This window comes from Pongo abelii, chromosome 18, assembly GCF_028885655.2.
Source record: "Pongo abelii isolate AG06213 chromosome 18, NHGRI_mPonAbe1-v2.0_pri, whole genome shotgun sequence".
NCBI classification, from domain to species: domain Eukaryota; kingdom Metazoa; phylum Chordata; class Mammalia; order Primates; family Hominidae; genus Pongo; species Pongo abelii.
In genome coordinates, this window is record NC_072003.2 from 17518825 (window position 1) to 17536991 (window position 18167).

The 18167-nt window shown below is 44.9% G+C and overlaps 1 pseudogene; it reads left to right on the top strand.

Moving 5' to 3' along the window:
- Window positions 1–9276: 9276 nt before the first annotated feature.
- Window positions 9277–15936, top strand: LOC129050974 (large ribosomal subunit protein eL15-like; annotated as a pseudogene).
- Window positions 15937–18167: the final 2231 nt, after the last annotated feature.

Consider the following 18167-nt stretch of genomic DNA (forward strand, 5'->3'; position numbering starts at 1 on the left):
AGATGTTAATCAAATATTATATTTTTGAAAGGGTATTTACAGGCCAGAAGCGGTGACTCACGCATGTAATCTCAGTGCTTTGGGAGGCCGAGGTGGGAGGTTCATTTGGCCCAGGAGTTCAAGGCTGCAGTGAGCTATGATCGCACCGCTGCACTGCAGCCTGGGTAACACAGCGAGATCCTGTCTCAGAAAAAAAAAAAAAAAAAAAAGCCAGGGAAGGGGAGATATGTACAACTATGGTCACAGCTAGAAAGAAAAAGTGGTGGCCGGGCATGGTGGCTCACGCCTGTAATCCCAGCACTTTGGGAGGCCAAGGCAGGCAGATCACCTAAGGTCAGGAGTTCGAGACCAGTCTGACCAATGGTAAAACCCCATCTCTACTAAAAATACAAAAATTAGCTGGGTGTGGTGGCGGGCACCTGCAAGCTCAGCTACTCGGGAGGCTGAGGCAGGAGAATCACTTGAACCTGGGAGGCGGAGGTTGCAGTAAGCCAAGATCATGCCACTGCACTCCAGCCTGGGTGACAAAGCAATACTCTATCTCAAATAAATAAATAAATAAATAAATAAATACAAAAATTAGCTGGACGTGGTGGTGGGTGCCTGTAATCCCAGCTATTCAGGAAGCTGAGGCAGGAGAATCACTTGAACCCAGGAGATGGAGGTTGCAGTGAGTTGAGATGGCCCCACTGCACGCCAGGCTGGACAACAAAATGTGACTCCATCTCAAAAACAAAAACAAAAAAAGTGGGCAGAAGTGGGCCTAAGTTAGCAATTTATACCACCCTTGCTGGGGGTGGAAGTCAGAGAAGGCTTCCTGGAGGAAGAGGCTTTCAAACTGAGATACAAGGAACGCGTCTGGGTTCCTTGGGCCTGGGTTGTGTTCTGGGCAGAAGAAAACAGTTTATAGCAAAGTTATGAAGCAGGGAGGGTCCTTGGAGGAAACTGAAGACAGCCTGGGTGGCAGGAACCCAGAGAAGGAAGCAAAAGAAATCCATCCGGAGTAGGAGGGGTCAGAAGGATCCAGGGCAGGCAGGTACCCGTCAGCCAAGGGAGGGGCAGTGGGAACCACTGGTGGGTTTTAGGCAGGGCACAAGACAGAGTTGGATTTCTTTCCATGTTTTATTCATTCACTCTCTATTCATCCTTTCAACAAATATTTATTGAGCAAGCACATGAAAATGTGCTCAACATCATTAGTCATCAGGGAAATGCAAATAAAACCCCAGTGAAATACCATCATACACCCACCAGAAGGACTGGAAACAAAGACTGAAAATTCCGAGTGCAGACAAAGACATGGATTAACTGGAAAAGGCACGCTCTGTTGGGAGGTGTATAAATTGGCTTAACTACTATGGAAAACTAACAATTTGGCCGGGTGCAGTGGCTCATGCCTGTAATCCCAGCACTTTGGGTGGCCAAGGCAGGTGGATCTCTTGAGCTCAGGAGATTGAGACCAGCCTGAGCAACATGGTGAAACCCCATCTCTACAAAAAATACAAAAAGGTGGGCCAAGGTGGGCGGATTGCCTGAGCTCAGGAATTCAAGACCAGCCTGGCTGACATGAGGAAACCCCATCTCTATTAAAAATACAAAAAAATTGGCCAGGCATGGTGGCACATGCCTGTAATCCAAGCTACTCAGGAGGCTAAGGCAGGAGAATTGCTTGAACCCGGGAGGCAGAGGTTGCAGTGAGCTGAGATCACGCCACTGCGCTCCAGTCTGGGCAACAGAGTGAGACTCTGTCTCAAAAATAAAATAAAATAAAATAAAATAAAATTAGCTGGGCATTGTGGCACACGCCTATAGTCCCAGCTACTTGGGGAGCTGAGGCACAACACTCACTTGAACCCAGGAGGCACAGGTTGCTCTGAGCCAAGATCGCACCACTTCGCTCCAGCCTGGGTGACAGAGCGAGACTCCATCTCCAAAAAAAAAGAAAACTAACAATTTGTGCTAAAGTGAAACATACAATTACATAGTGACACAGAAATTCCACTCGCCTCCAAAAGAAAGGGGAGCTTACATCCACCAAAACATATCTACAAAAAATGTTCATAATAGCAACAATATGTATGAAGCCCACAAAATATAACAGGGAGCAAAACAAGCCAGACACAAAAGAGCATATTTGCCAAAATCTCATTTACACGATGTTCAACAATAGGCAAAACTAATATACGTTATTCAAGAGCTAGGCACTGTGGCTCATGTCTGTAATACCGGCAATCTGGGAGGCCCAGGCAGAAAGATTGCTTCAGGCCAGAAGTTTGAGACCAGCCTGGGCAACATAGTGAGACCTCATTTCTGCAAAACAAATTTCTTTTTTTTTTTATTTTTTGAGACAGACTCTCGCCCTTTTGCCCAGGATGGAGTGCGGAGGCATGATCTCGGCTCACTGCAACCTCTGCCTTCTGGGTTCAAGTGATTGTCCTGCCCCAGTTTCCCAAGTAGCTGGGATTACAGGTGCGTGCCACCACGCCTGGCTAATTTTTTGTATCTTTGGTAGAGACGGGGTTTCACCATGTTGGCTGGGTTGATCTCAAACTCCTGACCTCGTGATCCGCCCGCCTTGGCCTCCCAAAGTGCTGGGATTACAGGCGTGAGTCACTGCACCTGCCTCAACAAAACGATTTTAAAGGTTAGCTGGGCATGTTGGCACACACCTGTGGTCCTAGCTACTCAGGAAACTGAGATAGGAGAATTGCTTGAGCCCCGGAGTTCCAGACTGCAGTGAATTGTGTACGATTGCAACACTGCACTCCAGCCTGGGCAACTGAGGTAGACCCTGTCTCTGAATAATAATAATAATAACATATGTTGATCAAAGTCAAAATAGGAAGAAATGTCCTAGGGAGATGGAAATGTTCTATAACTTGATTTGGTGGTAGTTATGTGGTTTTAAAAATATATATATATATATACACACACACATACACACACATTTATATTTTAAAATTCATTGAGCTTGGCTGGGTGCAGTGGCTCACGCCTGTAATCCCATCCATCACTTTGGGAAGCCAAGGTGGGTGGATCACTTAAGGTCAGGAGCTCAAGACCAGCCTGGCCAACATGGTGAAACTGCATCTCTACTAAAAATACATAAATTAGTCAGGTGTCCTGGTGCACGCCTGTAATGCCAGCTACTCTGGAGGCTGCAGCAGAATCACTTGAACCCAGGAGGCAGAGGTTGCAGTGAGCTGAGATCACGCCACTGCACTCCAGCCTGGACAACAGAGCGAGACTCTGTCACAAAAAAAAAAAAAAATCATCAAGAGGACATTTAAACTTGCTGTACTTTGCTCTATGAAAGTTAAACTCAATTAAAAAAAATTTTTTGAGCTATGATCTTGCTCTTGCTCTGTTGCTCAGGCTAGAGAGCAGTGGTGCTCACTGCAGCCTCAAATTCTTGGACTCAAGCAATCCTCCTGCCTTAGCCTCCCAAGTAGCTGTGACTATGGGACACACCACCACACCTGGCTAATATTTTATGTAATATTTTTGTAAAAAGGGATCTCACTACATTACCCAAGTTGGTCTCAAACTCCTGGCCTCAGGCGACCTTCCTGCCTTAGCCTCCCAAAGCACTGGGATTACAGGCATGAGCCACTGTGTGCAGCCTCAATTAAAAATTGTAAAATAGAAAATAAATAAATGTGAACCAGGCACGGTGGCTCACCCCTGTAATCCCAACACTCTGGGAGGCCGAAGCAGGTGGATCACCTGAGGTCAGGAGTTCAAGACCAGCCTGACCAATATGGTGAAACACCGTCTCTACTAAAAATACAAAAATTAGTCAGGCATGGTGGTGCATGCCTGTAATCCAAGCTACTCAGGAGGTGGAGGCAGGAGAATCACTTGAACCCAGGAGGCAGAGGTTGCGGTGAACCGAGATGGCGCCACTGTATTCCAGTCTGAGAGACAGAGTGAGACTCCATCAAGAAAGGAAAGAAAGAAGAAGGAAAGAAAGAGAGAGGGAGAGAGAGAGAAAGAAAGAAAGAAAGAGCAAGAGAGAAAGAGGGACAGAAAGAAGGGAGGGAGGGAAGGAGGGAAAGAAAAGGAAAGAAAGAAAAGCAAGAAAGAAATTTATTGCGAGTCTACTGTGTGCCGGATACTGTATTAGGTGCTGTAGACACAGGAGTGACCAAAACAAAGAAGGAAGTAATTATAGACCAAACGAATTAGTCTACCATTTTCCAAAAGCGGAAACTGGGTTTAGAGGGATGAAGTAATTTGTTCCAGATCCAGCAGCTGGGATGTGGCAGAGATAAGGCTCAGCTCTGCTCCTAACCACCAAGCCTCTCTGTGCAACTCTTTCAGCCACAGGCTCAAACCACCCCCTTTGCCTTCTTTCTAAGCCCCTTCCTCCCCACTAGGGGCTCTCACAATGTAACAAACCCTTAGACCAAGAGACTCTGGGCCCTGCATCAAACCCACTCAACTGGCAGCAAAGTGATTCATGATTAAAATGCAAGATTTGGATTTTGGATTTCAAGCATCACTAAACTGGTAGGTAGCATAGAGAATGCCAGAGTTCCTCTTTTTACTTCCTGTAATCACAGCACTCTGTTCTTGTTCGTTTATTTAGGAGTACTTTTCACTATTTGTAACCATTCATTTATTTATTTGCTCCATATGGCCTCCCCAGCCAGACTGAGAGCACTTTTTTTATTTTTTATTTTTTTTTAAGATAGAGTCTCGCTCTGTCGCCCAGGCTGGAGTGCAGTGGCAGGATCTTGGCTCGCTGCAACCTCCATCTCCCAGGTTCAAGCGATTCTCCCGCCTCAATCTCTTAAGTAGCTGGGACTACAGGCACACACCACCACGCCCAGCCAATTTTTGTATTTTTAGTAGAGACGGGGTTTCACTATGTTGGCCAGGCTGGTCTTGAACTCCTGACCTCAAGTGATCCGCCCGCCTTGGCCTCCCAAAGTGCTAGGATTACAGGCGTGAGCGCCTGGCCCAGACTGGGACCTTGAAGCTGCTCCTACCTCTGACCTGAACTTCTGTACCTACCTCCTCCTTGGTGTCCCCACTTCCTTTCTTTCCCCACTACAATCAGAACCCCTCACAGCAGCCCCAGGGGACCTAGTAAAGCACCCTGCATGCAGCTTCCAATGGCCTCCCTTTGTCCTTGGTATAAAATCCTGCTGGAAAAAAATACAATTCTACTTCTAGGTATATAACCAAAATAAGTGAGGCTGGGCGCAGTGGCTCACATCTGTAATCCCAGCACTTTGGGATCCAGAAGCAAGTAGATTACCTGAAGTCATGAGTTCGAGACCAGCCTGACCAACAAGGAGAAATCCTCTCTCTACTAAAAATATAAAATTAGCCGGGCACAGTGGCGCGTGCCTGTAATCCCAGATACTCGGGAGGCTGAGGCAGGAGAATCGCTTGAACCCAGGAGGCAGAGGGTGTGGTGAGCCAAGATTGCGCCATTGCACTACAGCCTGGGCATCAAGAGTGAAACTCTGTCTCAAAAAAAAAAAAAAAAAAAAGTAATGAAAGCAGGGGTTCGAACAGGTATTTGTACACCCATATTCACAGCAGCATTATTCACAGTAGCCAAAAAGTGGAAGCAGGACAGGCATGGTGCTTCCTCCCACCTTAGCTTCCCGAGCAGCAGGATTACAGGTTGGCACCACCACGCCCAGCTAATTTTTGTATTTTTAGTAGAGATAGGGTTTTGCCGTGTTGGCCAGGCTGGTCTTGAACTCCTGGCCTCAGGTGATCCGCCCACCTTGGCCCCCCAAAGTGCTGGGATTACAGGCGTGAGCCACCATGCCCGGCCACTTCTTTTCTTACCATTTAATTACCCTAAGTTATATACAAGTCATATACTAGATGTATTCATGGTGTCTTGTAAGTATGCAAATCTTTTTCTTTTTCCCACTAGAATTTCAGCTCCATGATGGAGGGATTTAGCTATGTTTTGCTCACTTATGTAACCAGAACACTTACACCAGGGGTCAGCAAAGTTTTTCTGTAAAGAGCCAGACTGTAAATTTTTTAGGCTTTGCAAGCCCTGCAATCTCTGCCACCATTTCTTATATCTATCATGGGAGTGCAAAGGCAGCCATAACAAATACGTAAATGAGGCTGAGCGTGATGTCTCACACATATAATCCCAGCACTTTGAGAGGCCGAGGTGGGAGGATTGCTTGAGTCCAGGAGTTCGAGACCAGCCTGGCCACCAGGGACTAACCTTTAGTGAGAAAAAGTTAGGTTTATTCACTTATTAAAAACAAGGAAAGGCTGGATGGTGACTCACGCCTGTAATCCCAGCACTTTGGGAGGCCAAGGCTGGGGGATCACTTGAAGCTAGGAGTTCAAGACCAGCCGGGGCAACATGGCAAAACCCCATCTCTACAAACAATACAAAAATTAGCCAAGCGTGGTGGTACATGCCTGTATTCCCAGCTACTCGGGAGGCTGAGGTGGGAGGATTGCTTGAGCCCAGGAGGTAGAGGTTCTACTGACCTGTGATTGCACCACTGCACTGTAGCCTGGGCAACAGAGTGAGACCCTGTCTCAAAAAAAATAATAATAATAAGGGAGAGGGACACCAGAGCAACTGAGCAGCCATGGGTTGCTTCACCAAACAAAGGCAAAAATTAACTTCTAAAGTTTAGTAAATGTGGACCATTTTGTTCAGGGAACCCTTATCTGAATTGCTGTGCCTGGGTATCCAACTGCCCAGATCCTCCAAGCAAGAGGAAAAAATTTCATTTGTACTGACATATTTTCTTTTCTTTTCTTTTCTCTTTTTTTTTTTTTTTTTTGAGACAGAGTTTTGGTCTTGTCGCCCAGACTGAAGTACAACGGCACGATCTCACTTCACTGGAACCTCTACCTCCCAGGTTCAAGCAATTCTGCCTCAGCCTCCCAAGTAGCTGCAATTACAGGCACCCGCCACCATGCCTGGCTAATTTTGTGTTTTTAGTAGAGACGGGGTTTCACCATGTTGGTCAGGCTGATCTCGAACTCCTGACCTCAGGTGATCCACCTGCCTTGGCCTCCCGAAGTGCTGGGATTACAGGCGTGAGCCACTGTACCCGGCTTGTACTGATATATTTTCAAACTGCAAATTATCTATCTATGATTTCATGGAACAAAGTTTCTCAGCAAGTCAGAAAGCAATGGTTCACAGTAGGAAGTCACCATGGCACTTTACTGCTGCAGGGTCCTTGGGAGAAATATTATTTCCTATTATCTTTGCAGATATCTTTATCTGGTTTCGAGGGGTTTTTTTTTTTCTGGAGAAGGTCTTGCTCTGTTGCTCATGCTGGAGTGCAGAGTGCAGTGGTGTGATCATAGCTCACTGCAGCCTCGAACTCCTGGGTTCAAGCAATCCTCCTGGCTCAAGCCATCTGCCTGCCTCAGGTTTCCAAAGTGCTGCGATTACAGGTGTGAGCCACCATGCTTGGCCTGTTTGTTTGTTTGTTTCTTTGAGACAGGGCTTCCCTCTGTCACCCAGGCTGGAGTGGCATGGCACGATCAGAGCTCACGACAGCCTCATACTCCTGGAATCAAGGGATCTTCTTGCCTCAACTTTCCTAGTAGCTGGGACCACAGGCACCTGCCACCATACCTAGCTAATTTTTGTATTTTTCTTCGTAGATATGGTGTTTTGTCATTTTCCCCAGGCTGGTGTCAAACTCCTGGGCTCAAGCAATCCTCCTGCCTCGGCTTCCCAAAGCTCCGGAATTACAGGTTTGAGCCAACAAACCTGACCCATCCCAGGATGTTTTAGCCTCATTCCTGGCCCCTACCCACCAAATGCCAGGAATGTACCTGCATACACACCCTGATGTTGTGACAACCAAAAATGCCTCCCTACATTGCCAAATGTCTCCTGGGAGGGCAAACTCGACCTGGTTGAGAATCATTGCTGGAGAGGACCTCAGACTGGAAAGGGACATGATTTGATGTGCAGTTTTGAAAGGCCATTCCCTGTGCCCAAAATGTGTTCCCAGCCTTAGACAATGAGTACATTGCATTTATCTGGACACAGTGATTGGTTCAAAGAGAGCATGTGACCTAGTCACAGCCCAAGAGTCACAATGTAATCTGGGCTAAGAATCTGGTGAAAGAAGCCAGGTGCGGTGGCTCATGCCTGTAATCCCAGCACTTTGGGAGGCCAAGGCGAGCAGATCAGCTGAGGTCAGGAGCTCCAGACCAGCCTGGCCAACATGATGAAACCCCGTCTCTATTAAAAATACAAAAATTAGCCAGACGTGCTAGCGCATGCCTATAATCCCAGCTACTCGGGAGGCTGAGGCATGAGAATCGCTTGAATCTAGGAGGCAGAGGTTGCAGCCAGCCCAGATGGTGTCAATGCACTCCAGCCTGGGGCAACAGAGTGAGACTTCGTCTTTAAAAAAAAAAGAATTTGGGGAAAGAGAGTCTTGCTTCTGACTCCTCTCACTGGAAGTCTGAGGGGACCCAGGTACCTGAATGACATCCATCGTGTCCCTGCTACATGAAGCCTGAGGCTGGGGCCAACACAGGGCAAGCAGAAGTCAAGAAAGGGAGAGAAACAGACTCATGATGGCTTCATTTGCATCCTGGATTCAGCCCTATCCATGAACGTTTTATTTACAGGATCCCCAAATTCAGACTTTCAGATCTTTTACCAAAAAAGGCCTAACTGTCTTGAGAGACCTTGGGCTTGGGCTTGGGCTTCAGTCTTCCTCATAGCTCTGCTCTGCGTGGACTTTCCCTGCCCGGCCCAAATCCTCACCTTCAAATTCTGCCAGTTTCGGTGCCTCATGCCTGTAATCCCAGCACGTTGGGAGGGTGAGGGAGGCAGATCACTTGAGGTCAGGAGTTCCAGACCAGCCTGGGCAACACAGGGAGACCCCTGTCTTTATTAAAAAAAAAAAAAAAAAAAAGAATAGAAAAGAGACCAGGTGCAGGGTGGCTCACTCCTGTAACTCCAACACTTTGGGAGGCCAAGGTGGGCAGATCACTTGAGGTCAGGCATTCAAGACCAGCCTGGCCAACATGGCAAAACCCCATCTCTACTAAAAATACAAAAATTAGCTGCGTGTGGTGGTGCTTGCCTGTAGTCCCAGCTACTCAACAGGCTGAGGCAGGATAATCACTTGAACCCGGGAGGTGGAGGTTGCAGTCAGCCAAGATCATGCCACTGCACTCCAGCCTGGGAGACAGAGCGAGACTTTGTCTCAAACAAAACAAAACAAAACAAAACAAAACAAAACAAAACACCCTGAAAATGTCAATTACATATGGAATATCAGTAGCACAATGTATGGCTGTTGTAACACAGTACCGAAGTCCAAGATCAAAGTGCTGGTAGATTCAAGTGTCTGGAGAGGACCTGTTTTTCTAGATGGCTGTCTTTTCACTTCCTATGGTAAGTGGCAGGGGATCTCTCTGGGGTCCCTTTTATTTACTTATTATTATTTTAATTTTAAATGGAGATGGCGTCTCACTATGTTGCCCAAGCTGGTCTCGAACCGCTGGGCTCAAGCGATCTCAACACTTTGGGGGCCTTGGTAGCTGAACCATTACAGGCGTGAGCCACCACACCCCGCCTGGGGTCCCTTTTATGAGGGCACTAATCCCAGTCATAAGAACTCCAGTGTCAAGACCTAATCATCTCTCAAAGGCTCACCTCCTAATACCATCACCTTGGGGGTTAGGATTTCAACGTATGAATTTTGGGGGGTACAAACATTCAGAACATAGCATGGAGATTGTAGTGAGTTAGAACTGAAAACTGCTTACAATTCAGTTTAAAGAAAAGTTACACTCCTTCCACCCCATAAAGCAAGTGAACTATATTGATCCCAACCACAAAAATTAGACATTCTAGATGAATGTCTTTGAGAAAATGAATCAGAGAGAGTCCAGATGTAGCAAGAGACAGCGTAGAAGAAGGAGTGAGTAATCAATGCAACTATCAACAGGAGAATTTAGTAAGAGGGCACTTAACAATGGTAAGATCCCTGGCTGGTCGTGATGGCTGACACCTGGAATCCCAGCACTTTGAGAGGCTGAGGTGGGTGGGTTGCTTGAGCTCAGCAGTTGGAGACCAGCCTGAGTGACATAGCAAAACCCTGTCTCTACCAAAAATACACAAAAAAATTTGCCGGCTGTGGTGGTGCGCACCTTTGGTCCCAGCTACTTTGGAGGCTGGGAGGATCACTTGAGCCTGGGAAGTTGATGCTGCAGTGAGCCACGATGGCGCCACTGCACTCCACTCTGGGTGACAGAGCAAAACCCTGTCTCAAAAAAATGAAAATAAAAATAAAAAAGGGCTGGGCGCAGTGGCTCACGCCTGTAACCCCAACACTTTGGGAGGCTGAGGCTGGCGGATCACTTGAGATCAGGAGTTGGAGACCAGCCTGGCCAACATGGCGAAACCCCGTCTCTACTAAAAATACAAAAATTAGCCAGACATAGTGGTGGGCGTCTGTAATCCCAGCTACTCAGGAGGCTGAAGCAGGAGAATCACTTGAACCCAGGAGGCAGAGGTTGCAGTGAGCCGAGATCACGTCACTGCCTGGGCCTGGGACAGCCTGGGCCTGAGCAACAAAGCAAGGCTGCATCTCAAATGAAAAAGAAGAAAATTTGAGTTGCTCGGTACACATGTTCCTATCTGAGGTTGAATGAGGCTACACCCTGACTTCTTGTTTCAGCTGTCCTATTGTAAATGTCCTTTTTTTTTCTTTCTTTTTTTGAGATGTAATCTCACTCTGTCTTCCAGGCTGGAGTGCAGTGGCTGGATCTCAGCTCACTGCAACCTCTGCCTCCTGGGTTCGAGCAATCCTGCTGTCTCAGCCTCCCGAGTGGCTGGGGTTACACATGCCCACCACCACGCCCGGCTCATTTTTGTATTTTTTGTAGCGACGGGGTTTCACCATATTGGTCAGGCTGGTCTTAAACTCTTGACCTCAGGTGATCCACCCACCTCGGCCTCCCAATGTGCTGGGATTACAGGCGTGAGCCACTGCAGCAGGCCACAGATGTCCTTTTTGCAGTATTGCTGTGCCACAGTTTTCACATTTCTATGCTATTTATTATTGATTTTGCTGTTTGAAATGACCCCCCAAGCATAGCACTGAAGTGCTATCTGGTGTTCCTAAGAAAATACATGTTTTGGGCCTGGCGTGGTGAATAGTGCCTCTGTCAACATGTGTGTATGTGCATCTATGTGAGTACATGTTTTCATTTATTTCAATATTCTATATTGAATTTCAATATTCAACTCCTAGAATTTCAATACTCTAGGAGTAGAATTGCTGAGCTATATGGTAATTCTGTGTTTAACTTTTTGATGAATCATTAAACAGTTTTTCTCAGCAGCTGAACCATTTTGCATTTCCGCCAGCAATGCATGAGTGTTCCAATATCTCCACATTCCTGCCAGCATTTGTTGTTTTCTGCATATTTACTTATTTATTTATTTATGTAATTTAGAGATAGGATCTCACCCTATTGCTCTGGCTAGAATGCAGTGGCATGATCATAGCTCACTACAGCCTCAAACTCCTGGGTTCAATCCTCCCAACTCAGTTTCCCAAGTAGCTAGAACCACAGGTGTGTGCCACCACTCCCAGCTAATTTTTTAAATTTTTTGGAGAGATGGCAGTCTTGCTATGTCGCCCAGGCTGATCTCAAACTCCCGGACTTAGGTGATCCTCCTGCCTTGGCATCCCAGAGTGCTGGCATGAGTCACTGTTCCCAGCTGCACCCCCCAACACACACACTTTTTTAAAAAATTGTAGCTATCCTAGTGTGTGTGAATTGAGACCTCATTGTGGTTTTTATCTGTGTTTCTCTAAAGACTAATGATGTTAAACATCTTTTTATGTGTCTGTTGGCGATTTATGTATCTTCTAGGAATGCCTATTCAAGTCCTTTGTTCATATTTGTTTCCCTTTTTTATTGCTGCTGCACAAATTAACTTTATGTTTTAATTACATTAAAACATGGACTTTTATCAGATACATGGTGTGCAAATATTTTCTCCCATTTTGTACATTGTCTTTTTACTTTCTTAATAATATCCTTCAATGCACAAAAGTTTTTAATTTGATGAAGTCTAATTTGTCTATTTTTTTTTTTTGGCTTGTACTTTTTGGTGTCATATCTAAGAATTCATTGCCAAGTCCAAGATCATGAATATTCATCCTTATGTTTTCTTCTAAGAGTATTATAGTTTTAGTTCTTATATTTATAATAATTTTTAAGGTAATTGCAAGGTTAGGGTCCAACTTCATCCTTTTGTACATGTTTATCCAGTGGTCCTAGGACAATTTTTTTGAAAAGGCTATTCTTTCTCCCATTGAATTGTCTTAGCACACCTGTCAAAAATCAACTGACCATAATTGTATAGGTTTATTAGTGGATTCTCAATTCTATTTCATTGGTTTATATGTCTGTTCTTAAGCTAATACCACATTGTTTTGATTACTGTAGCTTTGTGGTAAGCTTTAAAATCAAGAAATGTGAGTCCTCCAACTTTGTTCTTCTTTTTCAAGAATGTTTTGGCTATTTGGAGTCTTTTACAATTCCATATGAATTTGAGAATCAGCCTTTCCATTTCTGCAGAAAAGGCCATTGGAATTGCATTAAATCTGTAGATTGCTTTGGGTAGTATTGACATCTTAACAATATTGAGTCTTCTAATCCATGAACATGGGATGTTTTTCTATTTGTTTAGGTCTTCCTTAATGTCTTTCAGCAATGTTTCATGGCTTTCAGTGTACAAGTTTTGAACATCTTTTGTTAAATTTATTACTAAGTATTTTTATTCTTTTTGGTGCTATTGCAAGTGGATTGTCTTAATTTTCTTTTCTTAGTTTAATTTTCAGGTTGTTCTTTACAGGTTATTCACAGAATAATTGTTCAATTATTCTCTGAATAATTCTAACCAGGCCAGGCATGTTGGCTCACGCCTGTAATCCCAGCACTTTGGGAGGCCAAGGCAGGTGGATGACCTGAGGTGAGGAGTCCAAGACAAGCCTGGCCAACATAGTGAAGCCCCATTTCTACCAAAAGTACAAAAAATTAACTGGGCATGATGGTGCATGCCTGTAATCCCAGCTACTTGGGAGGCCGAGACAGAAAAATCACTTGATCCAGGGAGGCAGAGGCTGCAGTGAGCCGAGATCATAACACTGCATTCCAGCCTGGGCAACAGAGCGAGACTCAGTCTCAAATAATAATAATTATAATTCTAACCAATGAAGTATGATTGACAAAGATGTGTGTCATTTTCAATCATACCTCATTGGTTAGAATTTTTTTATTTTTATTTTTATTTTATTTTATTTTTGAGATGGAATTTCACTCTTGTTGCCCAGACTGGAGTGCAATGTCATGATCTCGGCTCCGGGTTCAAGCGATTCTCCTCCCTCAGCCTCCCAAGTAGCTAGGATTACAGGCATGCACTGCCATGCCCAGCTAATTTTTGTATTTTTAGTAGAGATGGGGTTTTGCCATGTTGGCCAGGCTGGTCTCAAACTCCTGACTTCAGGTGATCCACCCACCTTAGCATCCCAAAGTGCTGGGGTTACAGGCGTAAGCTACCATGCCCAGCCTTGGTTAGAATTATTCACAGGGTCAGGTATGACTACCACAACCTTCAACGAGGAGATTGCAGAATTCTTCTCTGAAATTCCTGGCTTCAAACGATCCTCCTATTGGTTTCCCAAAGTGCTGGTATTACGAGTGTAAGCCACTGCCCCCAACCAGTATATCTTTTAAAAGAAACATTCAGGGAACAAAAAGGAGCTCTCAGAAATTAAAAAAGCAAGAAGTAAAAAAAGAAAAGAGAAGAAGAAAAAATTGCTGAAATCTTGCAGAGATCAGAGAAAATGGAGAACATTAGAAGGTCCCACAAAAAGGTCCCACATCTAAATAATAAGCATTTCAGAAAAATAAAACTGACAAAACACAGGAAAAAAAACTGTAGATGAAATAATAAGAGAAACAAATTTCAGAACTTACAGGTGTGATAATTTTGCATTCCAGCCTGGGTGACAGAGTGAGACTCTGTCAAAAAAACAAAACAAAATAAAACAATTGACCATAGATGTATGGGTTATTTCCAGACTCTCAATTCTATTCCACTAATCTATATGCCTATCCTCCTACCAATACCAAACTTTTTGATTATTGTTGCTTTGTAGTAAATTTTGAAGTCACCAAGTGTGAGTCTTCCAACTCTGCTCATTTTTCAAGATTGGCTATTGGGTGCAATACCATGTGAATTTTAGGTTTGAATTTTCCAGGTCTGCAAACAAGGACATTGGGATTTTCATAGAGATTACATCACGTCTATAGACCACTTTGGAGTAGTATTGCCATCTTGACAATATTGACTCTTCTAATACATAAATGTGTATTTTTAGAGATATATAGCAAGGCATTTAAACTAATCTATCATGATCTGTGTAACTTCCTTTAAAGTATTTCAACAGACCACAATAAGATATTACTCTAATTGTGCTAGAATGGCTATAATGGAAAAATAAACAACAGCATCAAAAAGGAATGTGGGTTCTGGTTTGTCTTCCTCTCCCTAACTTCATATCTAGCTTTTTTTTTTTCTTTGATACGGAGTCTCGCTCTGTTGCCAGGCTGGAGTGCAGTGGCACAATCTCGGCTCACTGCAACCGTTGCCTCCTGGGTTCAAGCAATTCTCTTGCCTCAGCCTCCCGAGTAGCTGGGACTACAGGCACCCACCACCATGCCCAGCTAATTTTTATATTTTTATTAGAGACGGGGTTTCACCATGTTGGCCAGGCTGGTCTCAAACTCCTGATCTCAGATGATCCACCTGCCTCGGCCTCCCAAAGTGCTGGGATTACAGGCATGAGCCACTGCACCCAGCCCACAGTTCATTTTTGGTTTTGTTTTTTCCTCCCAAGAGTGTCTTGGGTACTTTGACTCCCTTTTATTCCCCTATCAGTTTTGGAATCAGATTGTCAAGTTCTACAAAAAAAAAAAAAATAGCTGAGCTTTTCTTGGAATTACATTTGATCTATGAATCAATACAAGAGTTGGCGCCTTCAAATCTAGGCTCTTCCAATCAATGAACATGTATATCTCTCCATTTATTTAGGTCTTCTTTACTGTCTCTCAAAATTTTTTAATAGTTTCCATAGAGGTTCCGTAAGTCCTGTATGAGAAGTTATATCTTACCAGGTACTCCCTGGGTAAAAGAGGGAGAGTTTCTTTTCACCCTTTTGAACTGTTTGAAGTTTTTTCTATCCACATGCATATATTTTTCAAAATAAAAATTATTAAGATTTTTGGCCCTTCTGTCTGGCGGCAGCAATCAGGTAAGCCAAGATCGGTGCATACAAGTACATCCAGGAGCTGTGGAGGAAGAAGCAGTCTGATGTCATGAGCTTTCTTCTGAGGGTCTGCTGCTGGCAGTACCGCCAGCTCTCTGCTCTGCACAGGGCTCCCCGCCCCACCAGGCCCGATAAAGTGCACCAAGTGGGCTACAAGATCAAGCAAGTTTATGTTATATATAGGATTCGTATTCTCCGTAATGGCTGAAAATGCTCAGTTCCTAAGGGTGCAACTTACGGCAAGCCTGTCCATCATGGTATTAACTGAAGCCTTCAGTTGATTGCAGAGGAGTGAGCTGGACGCCACTGTGGGGCTCTAAGAGTCCTGAATTGTTACTGGATGGGTGAAGATTCCAAACACAAATTTTTTGAGGTTATCCTCATTGATCCATTCCATAAAGCTACCGGAAGAAATCCTGACACCCAGTGGATCACCAAACCAGTCCACAAGCACAAGGAGATGCGTGGGCTGGCATGTGCAGGCCGAAAGAGCCATGGCCTTGGAAAGGGCTGTAAGTTCCACGACACTATTGGTGGTTCTTGCCGGGCAGCTTGGAGAAGGCACAACACTCTCAATCTCCACTGTTACGACTAATATAAGTAAAGTTTGTAAAACTCATACCTAATAAACAATTTAGGACAGTCAAAAAAATTACTAAGATTTTTGAGCCAGGTGCAGTGGCTCAAGCCTGTAATCCCAGCTCTTTGGGAGGCCGAGGCTCGCAGATCACCGGAGGTCAGGAGTTCGAGACCAGCCTGGCCAACGTGGCAAAACCCTGCCTCTACTAAAAATACAAAAATTAGCTGGGTGTGGTGGTGCACAAGTGTTATTCCAGCTACTCAGGTGATGGAGGCAGGAGAACCGCTTGAACCCGGGAGGCAGAGAGTTGCAGTGAGCTGAGATCGTGCCACTGCACTCCAGCCTGGGTGATAGAGTGAGACTCCATTGCAAAAAAAAAAAAAGAAAAAGAAAAAGAAAAAGAAATTATTAAGATTTTTGAATCAGCACTCTATTGTCATTGTTTACATGTCAAAACTGTAAGTAGGCATACAGTGACTTCACTAGTCTCTCTCCCACTCCTAGACCTATTCACAATATTCCCAATCCTTCCTTCTCAATAGGTAATGGCTATAAATTAATATCTTCTTTATCCTTCCAGAATTCTTCACCCACATGTCGCTAAATGTATACTTTCTCTTGTCTCAAAATAAATGCCATAGACCGTGTGTCTTTTTGCAGAATCTCTTGCAAGACTCTTGTGGACACAGTGAGAAAACATGAACCCAGGAACTGTGTTCCTTGCATTCAGCTGAAGCTGAGTCTGCAAGTCCCAATGCATGCCAATAAAGAAAGCTCTGCAGGCCGGGTGTGGTGGCCCATGCCTGTAATCCCACCACTTTGGGAGGTCAGGTGGGCAGATCAGCTGAGGTCAGGAGTTCGAGACCAGCCTGGCCAATATGGTGAAACCATGTCTCTACTAAAAATACAAAAAATTAGCCAGGCGTGGTGGCTGGCACCTGTAATTCTAGCTACTCAGGAGGCTGAGGCAGGAGAATCACTTGAACCCGGGAGGCAGAGGTTTCAGTGAGTCGAGATTGTGCTAGCCTGGGTGACAGAGCGAGACTCCATCTCAAAAAAAAAAAAAAAAAAGGAAAGCTCTGCAGAGTTCTCCAGGGTTACACTCTGTTCTCCACACTGCACCCCCAACTTTTTTTTTTTTTTTTTGAGATGGAGTTTCACTCTTGTTGCCCAGGCTGAAATGGTGTGATCTCGGCTCACCGCAACCTCCACCTCCCAGGTTCAAGCAATTCTCCTGCCTCAGCCTCCTGAGTAGCTGGGATTACAGGTGTGTGCCACCATGCCTGGTTAATTTTGTATTTTTTAGTAGAGACAGGGTTTCACCATGTTGGCCAGGCTGGTCTCAAACTCCTGAGCTTGTGATCCGCCCACCTGGCCTCCCAAAGTGCTGAGATTACAGGCATGAGCCACTGCACCCGGCCTGCATTGCCCCTTTTTAATTCTTGATCACCATTTATTAAGTTACAAAGAGCCAGGCCCAGTGCTGGGCTTAAGCACTTTACATATTTGGCATGTTTTCTCTTTTTTACTCCTTCCAGCAGCCAGGGCCTATGAACTTACAGAAGGCATGGTGCCTAAGGCCCACAATACTTTTAGGGCCCCATTGAAAATGTTTTACTTCTTTTAAAATTGGAAGAAAAAATAAACATAACCCTGCCTTTATTACATATATATATTATTTTTAGTTTTTACTTTTTGGTATTTTTGAGCAGGAGCTCTGGCGCCCAGGCTGGAGTGCAGTGGCACAATCATGGCTCGCTGCAGCCTTGACCCCCTGGGCTCAGGCAGTCTTCCCACCTCAGCCTCCCGAGGAGCTGGGACCACAGGTACATGCCACCACTTCCGGCTAATTTTTTTTTTTTTTTATTTTTTGTAGAGAAAGGGTCTTGCCATGTTGCCCAGGCTGTTCTTGAACTCTCGGGATGAAGTAATTCTCCCACCTTGGCCTCCCAAAGTGCTGGGATTTCAGGCATGAGCCACTGCACCAGGACTTGTTAGATTCATCCTTATACTAACACGGTCATAAAATATGATTTCAAACACTTTTTTCTTATGGAGGAAGGAACCCACCAAAAAAATCCATGTGACCGAGTGTGGTGCCGGGTGCCTGTAGTCCCAGCTACCAGGAGGCTGAGGCAGGGGAATCACTTGAACCCAGGAGGCGGAGGTTGCAGTGAGCCGAGATCATGCCACCGCACTTCAGCCTGGGTGACAGAGTAAGACTCTGTCTCAAAAAGACAAAAAAA